Raw genomic sequence first — 21,159 nt, forward strand, 5'->3', positions numbered from 1 at the left:
AAAAGAATACTTTACTGTATTATAATTTTAATTGCAATGCCACACTGTCAAAAATTCAGAACTCTCCTGGATCACCGTTGCCATTAAAACGATCATTTTCACAATAACAAGTTTTGACGTGTTATTCACACAATCTGTATTTCCATTTGAGTTGAACAATGCGTGAATAAATAGGTATCGGCAGGGTGGCTAATTCTACGCTGACAAAGAGGTTACAATTTCTTTTTAAACAAATCGGTGGCAGGTAAGCGAACGAAGCTTATACTTGCACAGATGTTTTAAACAAAAAGAACGGCAGGTGTGCGAATGAAGCTTGTGTCTAATTGTCCACTTGTAGTTGTTCATTACCTTTCCAGCTGAGAGTAAGCGAGTCTCCTGCGAAGAAACATCTGCGTACTTTGTGTTTTTCCACCAATGTTCATTTGAGTACCTGCCTGTGAATGGAAAGGCACTTTTCTCTGCACCTTTCTTTTGATTCTTTTTAAATTGTGACAATGTGTCTGCCATGCTCAGCCGGATACATGAGGAAAAAAAAATAGTCACATTCGTTTATTCTCCCGCACATCTTTTGCCGTCTAGCGTAGCTTTGGAATATGAATAGTTCATTACGCGTATCGGCGGCCCCTCTTTACCCACAATGCTCTACATTCTAGGAACGGAATACACATGAAAGGCGAGGAATAGACGTATCGAGCCGCCGGCGCTAAAACGGCCTTTTAATTAAGCAACCAGCGTTTACGGACAGAAATTAATTAGAAGGAGTAGAAATCATTTTCCGCGGGAATGGTTGCTTTCACTCCTCATAGAAATTCACGCTCTTCTTAGCAAGGCATTCACAATTTGTTCTCTGTTGGCCACCAACGCCGAGTGCAGACAAGCAGCTGACGCTTGCATTTAGGGTTCAGACGAATAATATTTAACCTCTGTAGTTTAGACGCATCTCGAGGGTGAGGCTGCTTGGCACATTACAGTGATCCAGACGAGCTGACATTGAGTTCAACAAACTAATGTGACAGAGCGATGCCAGCTTTTCTTGACGGCGTAAGTTCGTGACAGGCTATTGCTATCTTGCCATGTCGTGAGCGGGGCATGAATAAGTGGTCTTCGAGCAATGAACAAACCACATGGAAATGTCACACCATATGTCAGGTCAAAGGTTAAGCAGAGCTGTTGGAGAGACAGCGTACACCTCGGACTGGGTACCAGCCAATCACACACAAACATATAACCGGCAACGTGCTGATAAGAACACAACAATGGTTCAAGCACTTGAAAAATGCTTCTCCTTTGTTGATCTGAACGTCTCAGGCAGTCCATCTTCCCCAGTGGAATTTCAAGTCTGCCAAGCAAAGGCGGCTGCAAACTGCTTTGTGACTGACAAGTGGAGGGGGCGGCTAAAACACTTGGCCATCCTAATGCCCTTCCTATCGACTGTATTGATTCCCCATTCTGCCAGCAAGCCTCCAAGCGGGAGGAGCACCACCTCGTGATGGTCAGCAAAGTCTGTTTAAATAGTTACAGAGCACAGCGGCTCACGCCCTGCGGTATTTAAACACACGCTCACACACAGACGAAGCACGACCAAGATTGCAGCCTCGCACAGAGGTCTCCCGAAGAGGACAAACGCCTCATCGTAAGTCAGTCAGAAACAAGATTTCACCCTGGCGATTGGTAGCGATAACCAACCGTCTGTGAGATATTTGAAAACGGGCCTCACAGAGAGACTAAAAAAAATGGTTTATTGATCGTCAGTGGAAGAAAACTGGGTGCATCTGCCTGCAGCTCTGTAGACAAACACTTGACATTGCGGGTCGTAAAACTAGTTTTACAGAACTGTTCATAAATTCACTGACCGATCATTAGCTATTTGCTAAGATAACTTACTCTTCAATTCTGTGCTCTTTCTGTAAAGTCTTAGGATGACACGAGGTGGCGCCAAAGTCCTGGCGAATTGGAAGGTAGTAATTGATGTTATGGGTGTTGATGTTATCGCTCCAAAGCGAATCATCCAGTGGGTTTGAGCTGTAAATCTAAAATCGTGTTCTTTCGAGGTGGTGATGAGTGTGGTATAATGGAGCTCCATAAAGTAAACAAATTATCCAACACAATGAGATGCTTTGATTAATTATGTGGCAATGGAGAGAGCAACACCCCTTAAGGGCGAGCACAAAAAAAAGAAAAGCTTTGTTCTCCAGTCAAGGTCTCCGGCATCTGTCGGAGAACATTCCGTGCAAACGACTTGATTATTGGCATGATGGCAAATGGCAGCGCATGAAAACAGCAGCTGCGTGAACACGTCATTCGGGTCCCAAAATGCAGAGTTGGCAGACGTCAGCGATTTCATCTTCTTGCCTGAAAATGAATTTCAAGCAAAAAGGTTCCTTCTAATTTCGACACAAGTTTGGAGGCCTTGCAGATGGCGCTTGATCTGTGGGAGTGGCCAAATATTAGTACCGTATTTTTTCAAACTTGAGTCTTGAAAAAGAGAGGGTCATCTTACAATCAGGGTCGTCTTATATTCGGGCCAATACGGTATTTGAAAAAAAAAAAAAAAGAATGCCGGGATGTTTGTTGATGGATTGTAATTGGCCCAAGCACCTATTTGCTCTGATTAAACGAGGACAAGCTCATGCTTTACAATCACTTTAACTGGATTAGTTTACAACTCGGGACAAGCGGCAAACAAAATATTTTATGGAGTCATCGTAAAAGAAATACAAGACTCATTGTAATAACGTTGCCAAATTGTAGCAGTTAATCAATTGAACAAACGCTACAAAATAAAACTGCATTATCGTGGTACAAAATCTACGTCTTCTTACTACGGGGCCTGGGAAATTTGAATTTTGCAAATATTTGGCTTTTAAACTTCCATCCACACTCACAATAGACATCTCACCTAAATTGTGAAGCAGTTTTATGATGAAAGGAGTCTTCCGGGTCTTATGACTTTTGCTCTAGCTGGAACTTTTGTAAACAAACTATAAGCCTTTGATAAACGCCCATTCAAACTGAGCCATTGTTCAGCAGCACTCCAAACGTACAAAATACCGTAAGTGGCGGTGCCTGCTATTACCTGTACAGAACACAAATTTTTTACTTCCGAATCTTGTCAAAGGCTTTAGCTTTCATTCAACTTTGTTCTCATCTTGTGTTGCCTGTAATTGGCAATGATGACGACCACTCAAACTACCAACAAGCCGCATGTTACATTAACACATCGTTGTCATAAATAGAGGATTATTTTGTCCAAACCATCTTTTCATCTTTTTCAACGCTCACTTGCTTGCTGAATTTATATGAAGCCAAAAAACAGAACAAGCAACTCCCTTTACAAAATTCACCCAAAAAAGGAGAATTTGACATTTTCCTGTTAATGTTGTGACGTCTTTTGTTTGATGGTGTGCTGTGCTATTTTCAAAATGACCATAATTACAAAATAAAAAAATAATTTGGAAAAGCAGTCAGTCATTTTTGGAAATATGGTTGTATGTTGTGCCATCCCCCATTTGTAGTCTCACGGTGAAAAATGGCTTCATCCCCGGAGAGGTGACCTGCTAATGTAATCTACTCCCCTCCCCTTTAACCTCGCTGTAAGCTTTTCTCACCTGTCAGATTACTCTTGGGATGATGAGCCCAAGTGTGTACACGCTGTCGTGTGCATTTATTTGCCTTTGTATTTTCCTCCACGGTTTTGGGAAGCTCTGTGCTGCTGTCGATATAAACCTCTCAAAGAATATTTTTGGGAAGGTCCCACAACTCTCCACTTTGGTGAGCTAATGTGTTACTGTCGTCTTCTCACACCCGCAATGATCTCGACGCCGTCCCCTGTCCGGCCAGCTCGGCTGCCACTAACCCTCGGCAACTTCAATCCATCTGCCTGCTCAACTAAATCAGCAGAATTGTAACTGTAATTGATATTTACAATGTAGTAAGACCTTATTTGAACAGAGGCGGGCAGCGAAAAAGAAATTGATGGCCATCGCTTTGATACAAAGTGCAGTTCGGAGTGCAGGGAAACACGGGCGGCCCTATTTGTGTTGTCGCTCCTGTGCCAGCTTCACAGTCGCACTGCACATCAAAACACAGGACACACTTTAGTTGCTGCTGCACCTTTGAACGAGAGGGCGGGGGGATTTTGTTGCATGCTTTGAATGGGTGAAGAAATGTCTGCTTGACATGTAAAAACGGCAAAAAATGGAAGGCATGCATGCTGAATATGTTGGAGCAGCATTGCGTCATTTTAGAAAAATGTTGGATTCATGAAAGTCTTTTTGAGGAGTAGTGTTTATGTTGGTGCTCCATTTGCTGGACAGTCTATGTTTAAATATTAAGAACTTCATTTTTTACACATTTAGGATCATCATTAGCATCTAATGTAAAAGTAGTGAGTACGAGTACAAATTGCAAGCTGAACATAAATGAGGTGCAGTAATTGATAGTGAGTTAACACAGGCTCAAAAATTGCAGTTTTAAGTCCCTGCTGAATGCTTCGAATGGGTAAAAAGAAGCAAAGCCATCTGTTGGCCAAAATAATATACTGCTGGTGGCATTTGGGAATCTAAAGTGGACTTTTGTTTTAAGAATCACAAATTGGTGCATTTAATCAACAATTTGGCCAATAAAAAAACTGCAAGCATGTGTTCCCGGGACCTGCAAAAGGAAGGGATGATCCAATGGTAACCCTCAGCATTTCAAGTGAGAAGCTCGCAAAGCTCCCTGGATGTTTTTTTCAGAAAGCCGCCAGCACTGCCGGGGGTTTTGTTTTGCTATTTTGAAAGCTAATTAGTTAAATGTATCCGAGCCGCTCCCTCGACTGTGTCACGCGTCGGGAAAATATTTTATCATTTCGGTCATTATTTCTGTTCAAAGGCTTGGAACAAAATGTGCATTCTTTTCACGTCAGAAGTCTTTCAGCGGCAGAACCATCACAGAAAACACCAGAAGAGACAGCGATGAAGGTCGTACCGTTGTCAACGAGACAAAAAAAATGTGTTTGGAAAAACCGTGGCACTTTTGTGGCCACTTGTCAAACGCAATTAAGGAGAATAGCATCAAAGGGCAAAAACACTTGGATGCAAATTAACCACAGGAGAGTCCACTTTCTATTTGGACACACACAGTAGTGTGCAAAAGTCTGACATGAGATCAATTATTTTAGCAGCCTTTTGTGGAATTTCACTGGTGGTTGGCGCTTCCATAGATGTGATATGCTAAACTTAAACTCGTCCATGAAGATTTTATTTTTTTCCTCTCAAGTGGCACGATTTTGATATGTGTCATGACTCATGTCAATGCAAATTGACAAAAATACGGTGTAAATATAGCCATGTGGGAGATGCGTCATGTGGAATTTACGAGTAAATAAACGGCTAAATCGGATAAAGACGTTACATCCAAATTGGACATTTGGAAACGTTAGAGAATGAGAATCTCTTCCCAATTGGATACAGAAAAGAAGAATAAAAAAATAAATTAAAATCCAGCCCAATGATGAGACCAAAAAATTAGGAACCCACACATGTAGTTCTTGTCAAAAGATGCCCTGAGATTGACAAGCACTCGAGGATGGATGGACGGATGGATGGACGGCCGGACCAACGACCACCCCATCCACGAAACAGCACCTCTCGGTTGCCGAACTTCTTGCGTTATTACTGTATTTACTCACAAGGAGGCCGGCCTCCCCTGCCAGCGCTCTGGCTTTGAGTAGCTATTAATATCCTTTCCCGCTTGTTGCTTTGTCACATGCGTTAATCAGGGGCTTGGAAATAATGGATGGGAAGCAGCAGAGAGAAAAGATGGCAACAAGAGGCCAACTAAAATGAGACTATGTGTGTCAATATGATTATTTTATGCTTGTCATACAGAATTAATCAAGCTTTGATCAGTCCCCATACAGGCAGCAATCTCTGCGTGGAATTGAATTTCTTTGGGCCCAGGTGACACATTATCATTGGGAATCGTACGGAAGCGGGTGTAAGATTACTTCACTCCGGTAGCGTCTTGACTTATGGTTTTAATTTGCTCCTTTAGGATGCTCATAACTCAAAACTCACATCACATTTCCTCAGTGAAATAAAAGGAAATGCCATAAAGGCGTTCATTGTGCTCCATCAGGTGTGCGTCCCTTGCTCGCCAGAGCACATTTAAATTCACAGAGACATACAGGACGCGGAATAAATGGCAAAAATGGTAATATTGCTTGTTTTTTGCAGAGGATAAAGAATATACTATATTTCAAAGTCTTTTGTTCAGACGAGTCGAATTTCTAGGTGTTACCTGCTGCTGACAGTTTCGACTGATTCCTCAGAGCCGTCATCCGACGTGCTGCCGACGTGTCATTTATCCGTTGGCCGGCTCGGCAGACCTGTCAAAGTCCGCCGAGCCGGCCCTGTTACGAGTAATGTTATATTGTCCGTCTACATGTGTTGATTCACTATTTGTGCTCACATGCCTGTTGCTTAAAAGCAACACTTTTGTTAGCATATCTAGAGCCATCCGCCTTAAGATAGCGGACTGGGCAAAATCTTTGTGTCACAGAATGTTTAGCTTGACGGTCGTGGCAAAAAGAGCTCAGAAGTTGCATTTTATATAAGCCAAGGCAAGATTATATTTCCAATTGTCACTAAAAGTCTGTTAATACAGTTCAGGCCTATTTCTTGATATGGTAGGATAGAACGCAATCGGCTTCTGGTTCAATTCAGATATTAATGGGAAGTGAATTAAGATTAACGTAATTGTCAGACGGAACTGCAGAGAGTGTATTAACATTCATGGATTTCATTATAACACATAATAATATGAAATCAGTTTGAAAGTACTTTGGCGGTAAATGTTATGCATTGTTATGGGTAGAAAATGACTTTTTTTTTTTAGCAGTCTGTCTGGGGTGCAAATGCATCATCTCTCTGCGGGTCCTGGGAGTTTAGTTTGAATAACTTCGAAACTCATCAGTTGTGGCATTTCCGGAGATTTATACAATCACTCCATAAATATCCACAAAGGAGCCAGTTAATGACTTGACCAGGCGTTATCAAAGGGGATTTTATCCTGAGGGTAATTACTTGCCGAAGGTTGTTAAAAGACGAGAAGAATGTTTGTGCAACAAAGAGCGGCTGTCTTCTTCGTGAGATTTATTTGGCGCCATTTCATGTCACTATGGTGAATGCCAGCCGTCCCTCCTTGGCCGTTTAGCGCTTGGCTTGGCTACAATGTCACCTTCTGAGCGACAAAGCCAGCGGCATAGCAATGACACAGACGACAAGACGGCGGCGGCGGCCGGGATGATTTTTCTCTCCGTTGTCTCTCGTGGCTCGCTGATGTCTCACATACACTAACTTCCTTTTAACAATGTTATTTACAGAGGTGGGAAGAAGTCACACGTGCAAAAGTCACGAGTAAGTCTCAAGTCTTTATGTTTCAAGTCCCAAGTTACCGTATTTTCCGGACTACAAGGCGCACCTAAAAACCTAAAATCTTCTCAAAAGCGGACAGTGCGCCTTATAGTCCGGTGCGCCTTATATATGGACCAAATTCCTAAATTTAAACTGGCCCGAAGCATTGTGTCATGAAATCAATCATAAGTGGCCCGCTGAAGACTATGAATCATCAATCAAAAAGACTATGGATCATTATTTTGTGATTATAAAGTAATTGGTTGCGTCTGAAGTTGAAATAAAAAAAGATAAAATGGAGAACGATTTGATTTGGATTAGAAATCTGACATGATGCATTAATGGTGCACCTTGTAGTCCGGTGCGCCTTATATAAGGACAAAGTTTTAAAATGGGCCATTCATTGAAGGTGCGCCTTATAGTCCGGTGCGCCTTATAGTCCGGAAAATACGGTACTACCTAGTGAGAGCTCTGTCACTATATATGACTCTTTGGTTATCGCCACCCTCCTCCCCGCACCGAAGAAGCGGAAGGAAAGAAGCACTCTGCAGACTTTCAAGCAGGTTTCACGGGCCTGCAGATGTGATGGTGGGGGTGTGGAGGGGTCATTCTATCTCATTTTCAAGCTCTTCGTCCCCTCCACGCAATTCCTTTCTGATCTGACTTTCAACCTCCCAGCATCACAGGTCCCCGGGGGCATTCGACTTCTGCTCCTGTTTGATTCTGGCAGGCCATGTGTTGGCATTGGCTACAAGACTACAGGGAACTATGAATAATGGATCCGCAGCAGGCCCAAGTCTTCCTCCTTGGACTCCCAGCTGGCCCCTCCACCACCTCCACCTCCGCTCACTGCGTCTGTGAGTGGAATAGTCAATGCTACATTAACAACTAATATTCATAAGGGTCCACTCTGGCAGGATAAAATTAACCAGAGGAAAAAAAGTAGATGAAAGTAGGGGGGGTGGAACATAAGGTATTTGATGGCCTTTATTTTGTATTCACAAATACATGGAGAGATGGATCACGACAATGAGCTTTGAAGCTACAGGTGGTGTGTTGAATTATTATCAGCGATATTCAGATGTAATTATATGGATCACATGACATGGCTTTAGGTGGCTCACCCCTCAGTTCAAATTTCAGCTCCAGCCTTATACTCTAATCTTGTGGAGTTTGACCACATTTTCAGAATGTCACTCTTATTTGTTGGTATTTTAAATGATGATGGATCCGTTCGAGTTAGCAGTTAGTGTGCAGGTTCACGGGGGTTGTGTTGTGGGTGGGACGCAGCAGGTCAGAGCAGCATGAGGGACATTTTCAGAAGAACTGACAGAAAGACCAACACGGCTTCACAGCCACCGGCTGCTCCTCCCTCGTTTTGCCCGCAACGAGCAAGCAAATTCAAAAGACTGTGACAGGCACACGCAGGCTTGTCATTCAAAATGACAAAGCCCCACGCCTCCGTGCCGTGCCGTGCCGTCCGTCATAAAGACACAGGTGGACAGAAGCGACGCATGCACACAATCGCAAAATGTTGCACAGAGTGAAGAAGCCATTAGGGACACGTTGCATCGTGTCTGACAACTAAGGGAGGGAATATGAAGCCTGAACAAAAAGCCCAGTGAGATTTCTTTTTTAAGTCAGAATAAATGTTGGTAAGAGGTGGGGGGATCTTTCCAAATAATATTAATAATTTCACATCTGTGTCAGTGCCATTTTTTTTTACCCCACAGATCCATCATAGCAGTCACGCTTGTATAATTTAATTTCTAAGTCAGAATAAAGGTTGGTAAGAGGTGGGCGGATCTTTCCAAATAATATTAATAATTTCACATCTGTGTCAGTGCCGATTATTTTACCCCACAGATCCATCGTAACAGTCACGCTTGTATATATCTTCAAATGTGTGTGTGTGGAAAAGTTGAAGAAAATGCCGCAGGAAGACGTAAAGATTTTTTGTACTGTCACAATCAACTTTTGACAGACAGGGTGAAAATGTCAGCTGCCAAATCCAATATGTGTCATTGTCCAATAGCCTAAATGAGCTGTGACACCCCAGCGTGCCAGACAAAGAGAAAGGCAAAGAATCTCTGCAGCTCTTTGAATGAATATCAAATGGCGTGAGTTTGCAATACAGGCTTTGTCTTTTAACTTAAAAAAGAAAGATGGCAATAGGAAAGGTGAGTCACAGATAAGATCATTAACAAGCATATACGCACATTTCTATTCATTCACTTCACCTGACAGTTAGGCGTGTCAAATTATTGATTTGTTCTGCCTAACGTTTAAAAATAAGAAAATGTTACTTAGGAAAATGCTGGTCTCAGTGAAAAAGCTTTGATGGGTAGTCCTAATTGAAAATGCCTCCCCCTCCCCGTCTCGACCAGGTTTTATCACCAAGGATTTGTTTGTTGTGATTTGGCCCGATGTACAAAACAAATTAATACGTAAATAAATAAAAAGGGCCAAACTGCATGATGCTAGCAATATCCTGCCCAACGCCCAAGTGTCTTCAACTCCCCCGCATTGCAGAGACTCTTCTGATGGAGATCTTCAAATACGGAATGGCTCCACACACGGCTACGCACAACCCCCGCGCACATTTATTATTCAATCTTTATGATAACGACTTTTCTGCCTTTACTATCCAAACTTCCGACACGCCCTGTCACAGCCGCTGTAAAACTGATGAAGTGTTGCTTCTTTTGTTTGTCTTTTTACACACGCGTACTCTCCAGGAGATACCACGGAGGCACCGACTGAGACAGCCACAAAGAACCCATGCTCGGCATGACCTCCGCCAAGTATCAAACTCGCTCCAAACTTTTTTACAAAAACGTAAACACTTTGTTGAGAATATCGAGACCCGAGAAGGGCAATTCATTTGTCCGACGAACAATACTTATTCTATGAACAGGATTTCAATGAGGGCCTTCGCAGTGAGGGAAAAAAAAACTGGGATATGACAAGATAAACCGGAGAGACCCCCGCCGGTGATTAATATCTTCGACAGACATATCTGCAGGTTTCACTGCCTTTCCAATCATGGCGGAAGCTCCGAGCCAAGCGGGACGGCCTCGCAATCCCCGGCTCAGGCGTATTGTTGCGTCTCCCGGGTATTATCTTACAAAGCCCATTAAGCTACAGAAACAAAGAGGAGAGAGAGAGAGAGACAGAGGGAGAGTGACAGAGACGCGCGTACGGGCTCCTAACTGTACTCACGCACACACATGCATGAAAAGAAGTTTAATCTTAGTAAAGATATGTATTATCAGTATAAATCCCAGCATGTCCGGATTACTGATACAGTATGTGTGCTTGCAGCTGTGTGCCATTAAAAAGTGATGCGGCTAGCTCAGACCGTACATTTTGGGAGAAACAGAAGGAAACAAATTCAGCCGTACGCAAACAAAGAAAAACAAAGTCATGACGCTTTTGTTGCTTTTTGTTTTTCTTTGGCACGCTTGGCAAATGATAGTTCGGCTCGGCTCCAGCTCACGCAAATGAGGACAAGCGCTCGAGAAAAACAGCTGGATGGATGGGTGGATGGATGGATGGATGGATGGATGGATGGATGGATGGATGGATGGATGGATGGACGGACGGACGGACGGACGGACGGACGGAAGGACGGACGGACGGACGGACGGACGGACAGGCGGCAGCTTGGACAGGCTCCAGCATGTCTGCAACCCGGGATGACTAAAAGCTTTAATATTTAACTGAAACAATTATTTGCATTAAGTAAAGTCTTCTTAAGAATTTCCAATTTGGGACCAGTTGAAATAATCAGTTTTCATCACCTTGCTTGACATGAAGTAAATAATATTGTTTGTATGAATAACAAACATTAGACAACTGGTGAGTGGAATAACAGATACGAGAGATAACAACACCAGTGTTGCCATGTTTTCTTCTCATTTCTTTTTTTTTTTTTCACGGTTCAGGAAATATGATCATCCACTGCAATTCCATGCTGCTTGAAAATGACTGAAGAGGGCCGAGTCTTGCAGCTATACACAATTTGGTGTCAAGAAGCTATCAACACACGGAGTCATTTTCTGTTCCTATGTTTGGAAATAATGTCAGCTTCTTGAGCAGAGTGCTGCCACTTATCAAGTCTTGTGTTCCTAAACGCGAGGTTTGCAATCTCTCCTTTTCTTTCCAAGATTGAAAGAGGAATTGAACGCACTTGTGCACGTCATGCCACTGATGATTGGATGGGATGCCAAGATTGTCGGCTTCTTCCCCCAAAAGCATTTCAGACAAGATCCATGTTTATGCTCATCTCCACGGAACGGTTGATCTGGATTTGATTGGTTCCAGTTTTCGATGAAGCCTGCCCACTTGTGCTCTCCAACCTCATGCAAATTAGTCTTGTAATAATTATATAACCTTGTAAATAAACAACAATTAGTAAACTTCTTTTATATTAGTTTTAAAACTATTGTTCTTCATGCATCAGGGCTTGTTTATAAATGTTCTCACGGAATTGATTGAGATAGAATTTTTTTTCTCAGAATAAAGTCTTGTAATATTCTGACCAAAGTTTGTAGGAGAAAATAATAATTTCTCATTTATAATAATTTATAAATATGTTAGCATTCAAACTGTTTTTTCTTTTTATCACTATGGCATTTTCTTTTACTCAAGATTCTATCTTGAGTTTATTACATTTATTTTTCTTTAAAAAAAAATTGTGCTCTTGTAATGTGGCTTTTTTTTCCCACTAAATAAGTTAAGCTACAAAGAGAGTGCTAAACGTCTAGTTTTTTACGAGCCAATGAGGATTCCACCAATGTCCCACGTCATCTAAGGACTTTTTTTCACAGATTCTTGGATACGTGTCTGGAGCTCATTATTATTATTGAATTGTTGTTCTCTATTGCAAAGATTATGAGTTTGATTATGAGCAGCCATTTGTTTGTTTGGAAGCCGAGGGCATTGTTATGCGGCACAGAGACAATACTTGATGGATGCAATTACTCAAAGCTACTGACCTTTGCATTTATCTGTCGGCGTAAAAAAGACAACCGAGGTGCTGCTCGGTGCTCTTTTCATGTGTGTGATGCATCACGTATGATCTATAAATGTTTATCAGATCAATCAATAGGCTTGAATTTGTACAACGATGTTCTGTACCCAAGTTAACTGTTAACAGTTAACTGACTGCAATGCCCTCACATGTAGCAAAGGAAAGCGATATTGGCCGATGCTGCTGTTAGCCACAGCTCTCACTTATATTCTCACTTTATTCCGTTTTTTTTCTCCTACCAATTTAATCGTGTTAATGCAAATGGAAAGCAACTTAATAACTGTGGAGACTTTTGATTTGATTGACTTCACATTTTGTCATTTCATTTTCATTTGTCATCTTTATTTTTTTACTACGTCGATTTTAGATTGTTTACAATAAATTGTACTTTTGGCCCGTTAGCCGGTGGAAAATGATTTTTTATTCCTTGTTATTTCGAGGATTCAATCATACAATATGGGGTAAACAAGCAATCCTAGACTCAACAATGTGATTTTTTTTCTACCAGATTTTATCATTTGTATCAACTTGTGTATTTATTTATGTATTCAGCAAACTGCCGAAAAAAAGCAAGCCTTTTGGGTTGTCTGCACAGCCAAGCGCTCACATCCACACCTCGATTAAAAGCCGCATAAAAGAAAGAAGGAGCTCATTTTACATTTTACAAGGAGACCTTTCGGTGACAACTTCCCCGTGCGTCTATTGCAAGTTTGACGACACTCCTGTCGAGTCTGTTAATGTTAATTAGAGTTATTGCGTTGGTTCTCAGAGGGAGCGTACATGTTTGAGTGCAGACACGCTAGTTTGAGTTGAACCACCACTGCCACTCCTCTCTCTTGCTCTCAGGTGCAAAATTGGAGATTCTGAGAGAGTGAGGTTGAGTTTTCAAGGCCATTTGGAAATATTAAGAGCTCGAATCATACAATGCTGTTTTGCCACAGTGCTTCATCAATTTCAAGAGTCAAAACGCTGCCAGAGAGAGCGAGCAAGGGAGAGAAAATCAGAAGAGAAGCCAAGCACTTGTCAGTTGCTAGGCTGCATTCTACAGTAGCAAAACAGACGCTTAATTTTCGACAAACATACAAAGCAACTTGTCTCAAGAAAGCTGGAGACACCGCACGCACTTCGATGCAACAATTCAACACGTTGCCAGGACGAACCAGTCAGCATCGACCATTTAAAACCCGCACATTTCACGTCAGGAAATATAATGTATGGAAGTGTGTAATGTAACATCTAGGGCTGGATTTACACTTGCACTCAAGTGAGACAATATAAAAAACAATTTGAACGTGCGTCAAGGCAGAAAAAAATTCTTTCCGAATCAATATTACTACTTGTACAGACTGCTTCATTTAAACCTTATTATGAAATATATTTTAGAAATGCTGATTATAAAATGCATTAATGTGTGCAGATCTAGTTGGCTTGCCACAGTTGTTTTGCTCTGAGCAACCAATCAGAGGACATTAGCGTGCTCGCTCGGTCAGGACCAATTTCAAGTCAGAAACATTGTTGATATAGTTTGAGTCGCATGGGACCGGCAGATCAGATTGATTTAGCGATTTATAGAGACTGGGATTGACTGGACACAAATCTGACGTACACATGGGCTACCAAAGGCCACAAAATCAAGACAATAAATAAATACGCTTGGATAGAACCAATATGAGGATTTAGCGGTATCAGTAGACCGATGTGGTCAACTCAATAACATAAGATCAGCCAGGAATGGAGCGATTATAATTGCACGCACATCTAAACCAGACAGTGAGATTTTTTTTTTCCCATTAAGGCCGTACAAGAGCATCTCTGGAAGTGTGCGACAGCGACAGGACCTATCGTAAATCTCATTTCAGGGACACTCTTTATGAACGAGCCTCTTCACTTGGCAAAATGTCACCTCGTGCCGCCAGTAGATAATCAGAGATGAGGCGAGGAGGACAGAGGGAAATCTCCATCTTCGCTGTCAAGCTGAGTGAAACTCGTATTCTCGGATGTTAAAGCCCCCATTGGCGAGCAGTGATCAAACAGAGTGTTTGCTTATTAAAGGGAAGCCTGCCCGCTTCCTGAGATGCATGCAGAACATCTGATAAGAGCCCAGGCACTAATATCATAATCACCTTCTTCTCACCTTCCTTTAATCCCTTAATTTCATTCTCTTGCACACACAAAATGCCCTCACACGTTTTATAGCACCAACACGTCACAATTGGACTGTCAAAGATGATTTGCACCAACACTTGATGGCAGATTTTGAGGTGATCATTTCTTTTGGGTTTCGATTTCGGGTGCCGCAACCTAAGAGGCAGCACTGAGGAAGACTACGGAGAAATACGCAGCGTAATTAACAACACGATGAAGAGGCAGAGAAGGTCCCCTACCAAGCTGCAGACTGCAGTACGAAATATTTATAAATATCACGGAAGAAGGCGAGTCCATGCCTATGACTTCGGCAAATATACGATGGTTAATGCGCTTTCTGTGTTATGATTAACTTCAAATGGGGGGCCAAAAAACTGCTTGTGGCATGCGGCATTTTATTTAGGAAACATGCAAGCAAGAGTGATAACAGAAATGAATTAAAAAGTTTGTTGTGGGGTTTTTCTCGAGTCTTAATATCACAGATTTTGTCATACTGCTCACAACATTTCCGCCGCAATTGTTAATTGAAAATTCCCAGATGCAATTGTTAGCATAAACATCCCCTTATAAGATGCTCTATGATACAGCCCGACCAGGCAGGACATATCCGGTGTGATGTTTTGGATTAGCATCAAGACTAGCAATCCCAGTTGTGTGTCGTGATTTGCAAATACATTGCCACACATTCAAATCATATTCCACGCATTGAATTAATGAATCGCTGAATTCGCATGGCTGGCATCTGGCCGTGCTCGTCACTTTCAGGTTCTTCATCTTATTGCGAGTTTGATGTTACATATTCATCCGGCTTGAGCTATTGACTAAATAATTCATGAATGAAACACTAATGCGCAATTAAAAAGTATGTGTTCACTGGGTTTGTCACAGAATTATTCAAACAAATAGGTCAAGGGAATTCTTCCAGTGAAAGTGAGCAAGCGGGTACCCCGTCCCCTGTACTATTACCATGATGACTTGGGCTTGGTAGTTTGTCGGTCACTCTGTCAGTCAAGTGCCCATAAAGATAGTAAGAGCATTTTTATTCATGGAGGGAGCACTTCACCAAACAATATTGAGTTGACAACTTCCCCGAGCAAATTATGTGTTGCTGGAGCCTGGCAGTTGCCGGAAATAGGCTCAAAATCTTTGTCCAGCCTGGCTGAACACGTCATAGTTGGAAAACTCTGCAGAATGATCATTACAGGATGCAAGTTATGTTTAATTTCACATTTGATGAGCTGACAAGCAGTCCAGCGAATCCACTCTTTGCATACACGTCATTAAATAGTCAATTTGAAATTACAGTTTGAAAAAGTAACCCTGGCTGTTGCTTTAGGAAATGGATGACATGGCCCAACTTGGCAACCTCCACACCGTTCCGAGATGGCAGCCATGCAGAAAGGCGGCGCGCCACAACAAGAGCTCTCCGCTAAAGTTACGGCGGACCTCCTCCCGGGAGGATGAGAAGACTCAAGCGTGACGTCCGGCTGAACAAGTGGCTGTTTACAAAGCAGTTGCTCTTCCGTGTCCATTGCGGAGAGGTCGAAAGTGAAGTCAACCAAGAAGCAGAGGCCTGATATGGGAGCTCATCCCCAGAGACAGAGCGCTTCCTGCCTCGAGGAAATGTACATTCGCGGGAATGCAGATGAAGGAAAGAAATCCAAACCAAGCCTTAAATTAGTTACAGCGGCAATCAATAAGCTAAGTGATGCTCTGCTGAGTAATTCTTCAAAATCTCTTGGACAAATGATTGAAATTATTCAGATGTTTATCTCCATGAACGACGATAGGTTCGACCCACAGAACTCCACCAGGTCATTCTGTCATACAAAGAAGACAGAAGAAATCAGATGGTGGGCCTTAATGGACGGCTCCAAGTGTGGACTCGGATGGCGTGTCGGAAAGTTCGAAGCCTGACATGAGCGAGCGCTTAGCAACAGATTTCGCGTACGACAGATGGACACAGCAGCTGCCTCATCCTTGCCGCTGCCGCGTCTTGTTGTTCTTTTCTCGTTGTCGTTGGCACACACGAGTTGCGATTACGCGACAAGTCTCGCTCGCACGGTGCCCACCAGGGCAGGTGGCCCGCATGTCTTTTAATATTTTAAATGCATTATGGCCATGGCTTAAAGCTGCTTTGTAAACGCTAATGTATCATGATGCCATTATCATGATGTCACAGCATTATTGCAGTGCCAGTGATGAGCACGAGACATATGGTGGGAAATCTGCACGGGTAGCTTGATGCGTGTAACCTCGGCTCGACGTGAAGGCCCGTCGCTTAAAGTGTTTGAAGCATCTCTACGTGCGGACATGATGGGGATAACTGAGAGCCTCGACGATCTTAAGTTCTACTTACCTATAGGCGATACAAAAGTGTAATCCTGTTTGTTTCATGTTTCATTATAAAGTGAAAGTGAACCAAATGGCAATAAACAGCCTGAAGCAAGAATTTGGGCTATTTTTTAAAGACGTTCAGTTGTTGAAACAGGTTTTTGTTCACAACTCATGACATTTTTTTTTGATAGTCTTCCAAATTTGTTTCCTTAGATTAGGTGGGCTCCAGCTCACCAATGACCTAAATGCGGACAAGCGCTATTAAAAAATGTCTGGATGCCTTTCATCCCCCCCCAATCAATGTCAGACAGAGCAGCGTAAAAGAGGCTCTGGAATCACCTGCCACTTGACTCTTGGATTCAATGGAGGGGGACGGAGCTTGGCGTCAGTGGGCAGCCAGCCCTCAGCCGTCCATCTCCCAGGGCCTGAGAGTTAATAGGGCCACCCTGAGGGAGGGTGTTGAGGGGCTAATGAAGTGACTGAGGGCTGACCATCCCTGACCGCCAACAAGCCACGTGAAGACTTCTACGAGAGTGCTCCCCCGAGCATGAACCGGCCTACTGCCAGTCCGTCGGATCAATTAGCAGCTTAATTGTGTGGGTGGGTGGGGGTCTTGCGGCGTCCCACCTGTTTTAGAGCCGAGTCCGTCATCTTTATCGCCACGCCGCTGTCGTCTATTCCGCCCGTCTATCCTGTCCGCTCTCTCCGGCTCTACCCCCCACCGCCTCTCATTCAACGTGCATTGATGTTGCAGCTTGGTAAACGGTAATCAATGTCTTCACAACTGTGGGCTGCTTTAAATGATTTTTTTTTTCCCCCTCCCTCCCGCCATTGCTCTCTCAGGAGACACGCGTCTGCTTGTATTACTGGCGAAGACGTAAATGCGTCGGCTTGCTGTGTGCAGACTCGCAAAGTACATTGACTTAAACTTAGGACCGGTAGCTTAATACTATCATAAGTGCTGTAGGAAAGTGAGATTCCTGCTGCGTGTCTTTGATTTGTAGGCTAATGTGAAACCGCCAGCCTCAGAATTGGCAGTCTTGTGCAGTTTTTTTTTTTTTCGCGACATAAATTACAATCAGCCCTTTTTGCCATTTGGGTTACTGCTCCATGGCCTCCACTGTAATGTACACACTATTTAAACCAGCAGCCCGATAAAACAAGATTCAGTCAGGAAGTGCATTTATTTCTCTAAGCTGAAACGACCCTTTTATGCAGACATTTACAAGAATGTCAGAAAAATGCCACATCGATAAGACCACATTTACCGTAATTTTCGGACTATAAGTCGCACCGGAGTATAAGTCGCATCAGCCATAAAATGCCCAAAAAAGTAAAAAGAAACATATATATGTATATAAGTCGCTCCTGAGTATAAGTCAGAAACCCCCCCCCACCCAAACTATGAAAAAAAATGCGATTTATAGTCCGAAAATTACGGTAGTAGGCTATCAGACCACACAATGCGTGCAAACAATAGCAACTGTAAGCCATTATAATAATTAGATTATAATTCACGCCAGTTTGTACCAATGTCACCTTTAATATTTAGTAGGGGAAAAATCGAAGGGAGGGTCTTAGTTGGAGACATGAGACAGAAGATCTGATGTATTAAAAATGACGCTATCACATAAAATAGCATAGTTTACTGTCTTTTCAATGTGGGTATGTTTTTGTGTGTGTGCGTGGGGGTTGGGGGGGGGGGGGGGGCTCACTTTTGCTGCGCCTAACTCTCCAAGTCACCAATGAAGCAAGGTTCAATAAAAGGTCATGGTCTTTTCTCCGTATCAGCCTTCTTTGAAAGATTCGCCTCACCTAATTGGAGTCACAGCCATCGATTGGCTCCATGTGGGGATATTTCTCTCACTTTTTGCCTGAATAGCACTTAGCTCAGCTTAAGTAAAGAGCTCGCGCACGCACGCGCGCACACACGCACAGAGACGCGCTAGAGCGCACGCACACACCCGCTTTTCCCCCACAATACTATACAGAACATACACATCACTAAGGAGTATTTGAACATTTGCAACCTCTGTCAAGGTCACAAGTCATCATTAGGAGCAAGTCACCCGAAGGAATGGGTCAATGGAGATATCATCCAGCACAGAGAAGCGACAACTCAAGAATGCGCTCCATGTAAAATGTGGAAATCCAGTCAGGTCTGCTGCCAAAACATTTCCCATTCTAATCAAGCATGCCGTTAGGCATTAAATGTGACTAATTAGGATTGCTAATACGTCCAGCAACGTGACAGCTTTCCTGTTTATTTTACCGCAAGGGCGATTTTTGATGAAACAGCAGCCAGTTGCACGCTAATGCGCCTACTTTGCCACTCTCTCGCTATTTGTTGCGCGGCTTTTGGCTGCCGAGTAGCGCTCGGTGGCGAGCGGCCAAGTTGCCCGAGCAAAACGCAGCCCGACTTGGCGCATCAAGTGGCTGCAAAAAGCACGCTCTCGTTGAGTGTGAGCGAGAAACCGACAAGACGGGAGCTTTGCGCAGCCTTCTAGTGCAAATGTCAGGCTTGTGTAGCCGTGCGCGTATTTGTCATCCTTGACACTGCAAGTCTCACTTCGCAACATCTCAACGCACACAATCTGCAGTTAAGTCCAAGTGGCAACAAGTTCTAAGCATGGGTCGTTCTCAAGCAAACCAAATGATGCGCACATGCATGCCAAAAGCGCTCGCTTACCGATGCGTCCGACTCGAAACGAGGACTGTGTGCGTCCCTCTCCTGCCAGGAGGCGGCAAACGTGTACGATATCCCGTGTGTTGGTGGTCTTCAGAGACTCCGCGCGTCTTCCCTCCTGTCCTTGCATCCACGCCGCGCGTCTGGCGCAGGACGAGGCAAGCTGCTTTCGGCACAGCGAGATGATACAGAAAACCCCTGGTGGTGATGGAGGGAAGGTACAAAAAAGAGAGCGAGAGAGCAGGAGAGCGAGAGAGGGGGGGTATTATTATTATTTTTGCAGGCGTGCAGTGTCACACAGCAGTACGTGTCTCCTAACCTTTATTGAGCCAAGTCATCCATTTTACGTTCGAAAAATGCCATAGCACAGCAACAAACAAAAAATGTCACAAAGTGGGACAATTGAAATTCTTGTCTCAGCTGGCCTACTCGGTTCATACAATTGAAGGCAAATTATTTCAATTTAAGACTGTTTAATTAGATTCGAAAGTTAAATTCAAGACCAATTCCCCTATGTTCCCAATTTCACTTGAGTCCTACCTCAAAGCGAATGTAAATGTATGAGTCAGCCAACTCGGCCATTTTTCAAAGCGGCAGGGACATTTGCACAGCGGGCACCACAATGGCTCTTCAGTAACACACATACGAGTGAACTGGATGCAATATTGATATTCCACATGGTTCTTTTTTCCCCCTTTGAGTGTGGGAGAAGGTGAAAGTGTCGAGTGCGCCTGCTGCTTTGAAGTTAATCAGAATGTGTTGCTCTGTGTGTGTGTCTGTGTGTGTCTTTGTGTACAGGAGGACAAAGCGTTGGAAGGTGAGGATGACAAAAGACAGAGTGGTTTGTGCAACGCCATCACAAGCATCTTCCTGATGCATCAGTCAGATGGTTGAAAGCTGCAGAAAAAAGTAATGTCGTAATCAAAATTTCAAAGGGTGATGCATTATGTGTACAATACAGTTTGAATAAAGATCACTTCAGAAATTCTGGAAGGGCACCAGCACCCCATGACCTTAAACTGGCTGTACATTTGAACTCGCCCAAGTTGGAAATGCATTCTCATGAAAGAAATTCAAAGAAAGGTTCCGAAAATGCATATATGGATAAAAATGAGCCAATTGGCTTGATGATTCTAATTTAAAAAAGTCAACCCAGATGAGACCCATCCCTTTTGCCTCCTAATCAAGACGTACTATATCAATACTTCCAGTACTACTTTCCTATTTACACAGACCTTTGGCACCACCTTGGCTCAAAGAGAACATTGTAGCCTAAATTGCATGACCATCAAACCAACTGTCACAACGTCTTGTGATTGCGGCCTAATGATGGCGACAGTATTGTGGCCGGGGGCCCGCAATCGCTAAGCGCAGCCAGTCCCAGCAAGTCCAGACCATAAAAAGAAACAGCTGATCTTCAATCAGCCACCAGGATGTTTTATCTGTAAATTGCCAAGTGGTAATGTCAGATGCTAAATCAGGCAACTGCAAGTTGCGAATGGTTGCTCATTTTCAGCCTGATTCTCGGAAAAACCAGCAAGATTTGATGATCATTCCAA

At 43.2% G+C, this 21,159-nt stretch overlaps 1 protein-coding gene across 1 annotated transcript in view; it reads right to left on the reverse strand.

Moving 5' to 3' along the window:
- LOC133162804 (cadherin-22) overlaps positions 1-19,767 on the reverse strand; it is an 86,404-nt gene extending 66,637 nt beyond the window's left edge. Inside the window, exon 1 of the mRNA XM_061292242.1 lies at positions 19,604-19,767. The gene's annotated coding sequence lies outside the window, so the exon portion shown is untranslated. The remainder of the gene's footprint in view (positions 1-19,603) is intronic.
- Between the last annotated feature and the right edge of the window lie 1,392 nt (positions 19,768-21,159).

The sequence above is a fragment of the Syngnathus typhle genome, linkage group LG11 (genome assembly GCF_033458585.1).
Source record: "Syngnathus typhle isolate RoL2023-S1 ecotype Sweden linkage group LG11, RoL_Styp_1.0, whole genome shotgun sequence".
NCBI classification, from domain to species: Eukaryota; Metazoa; Chordata; class Actinopteri; order Syngnathiformes; family Syngnathidae; genus Syngnathus; species Syngnathus typhle.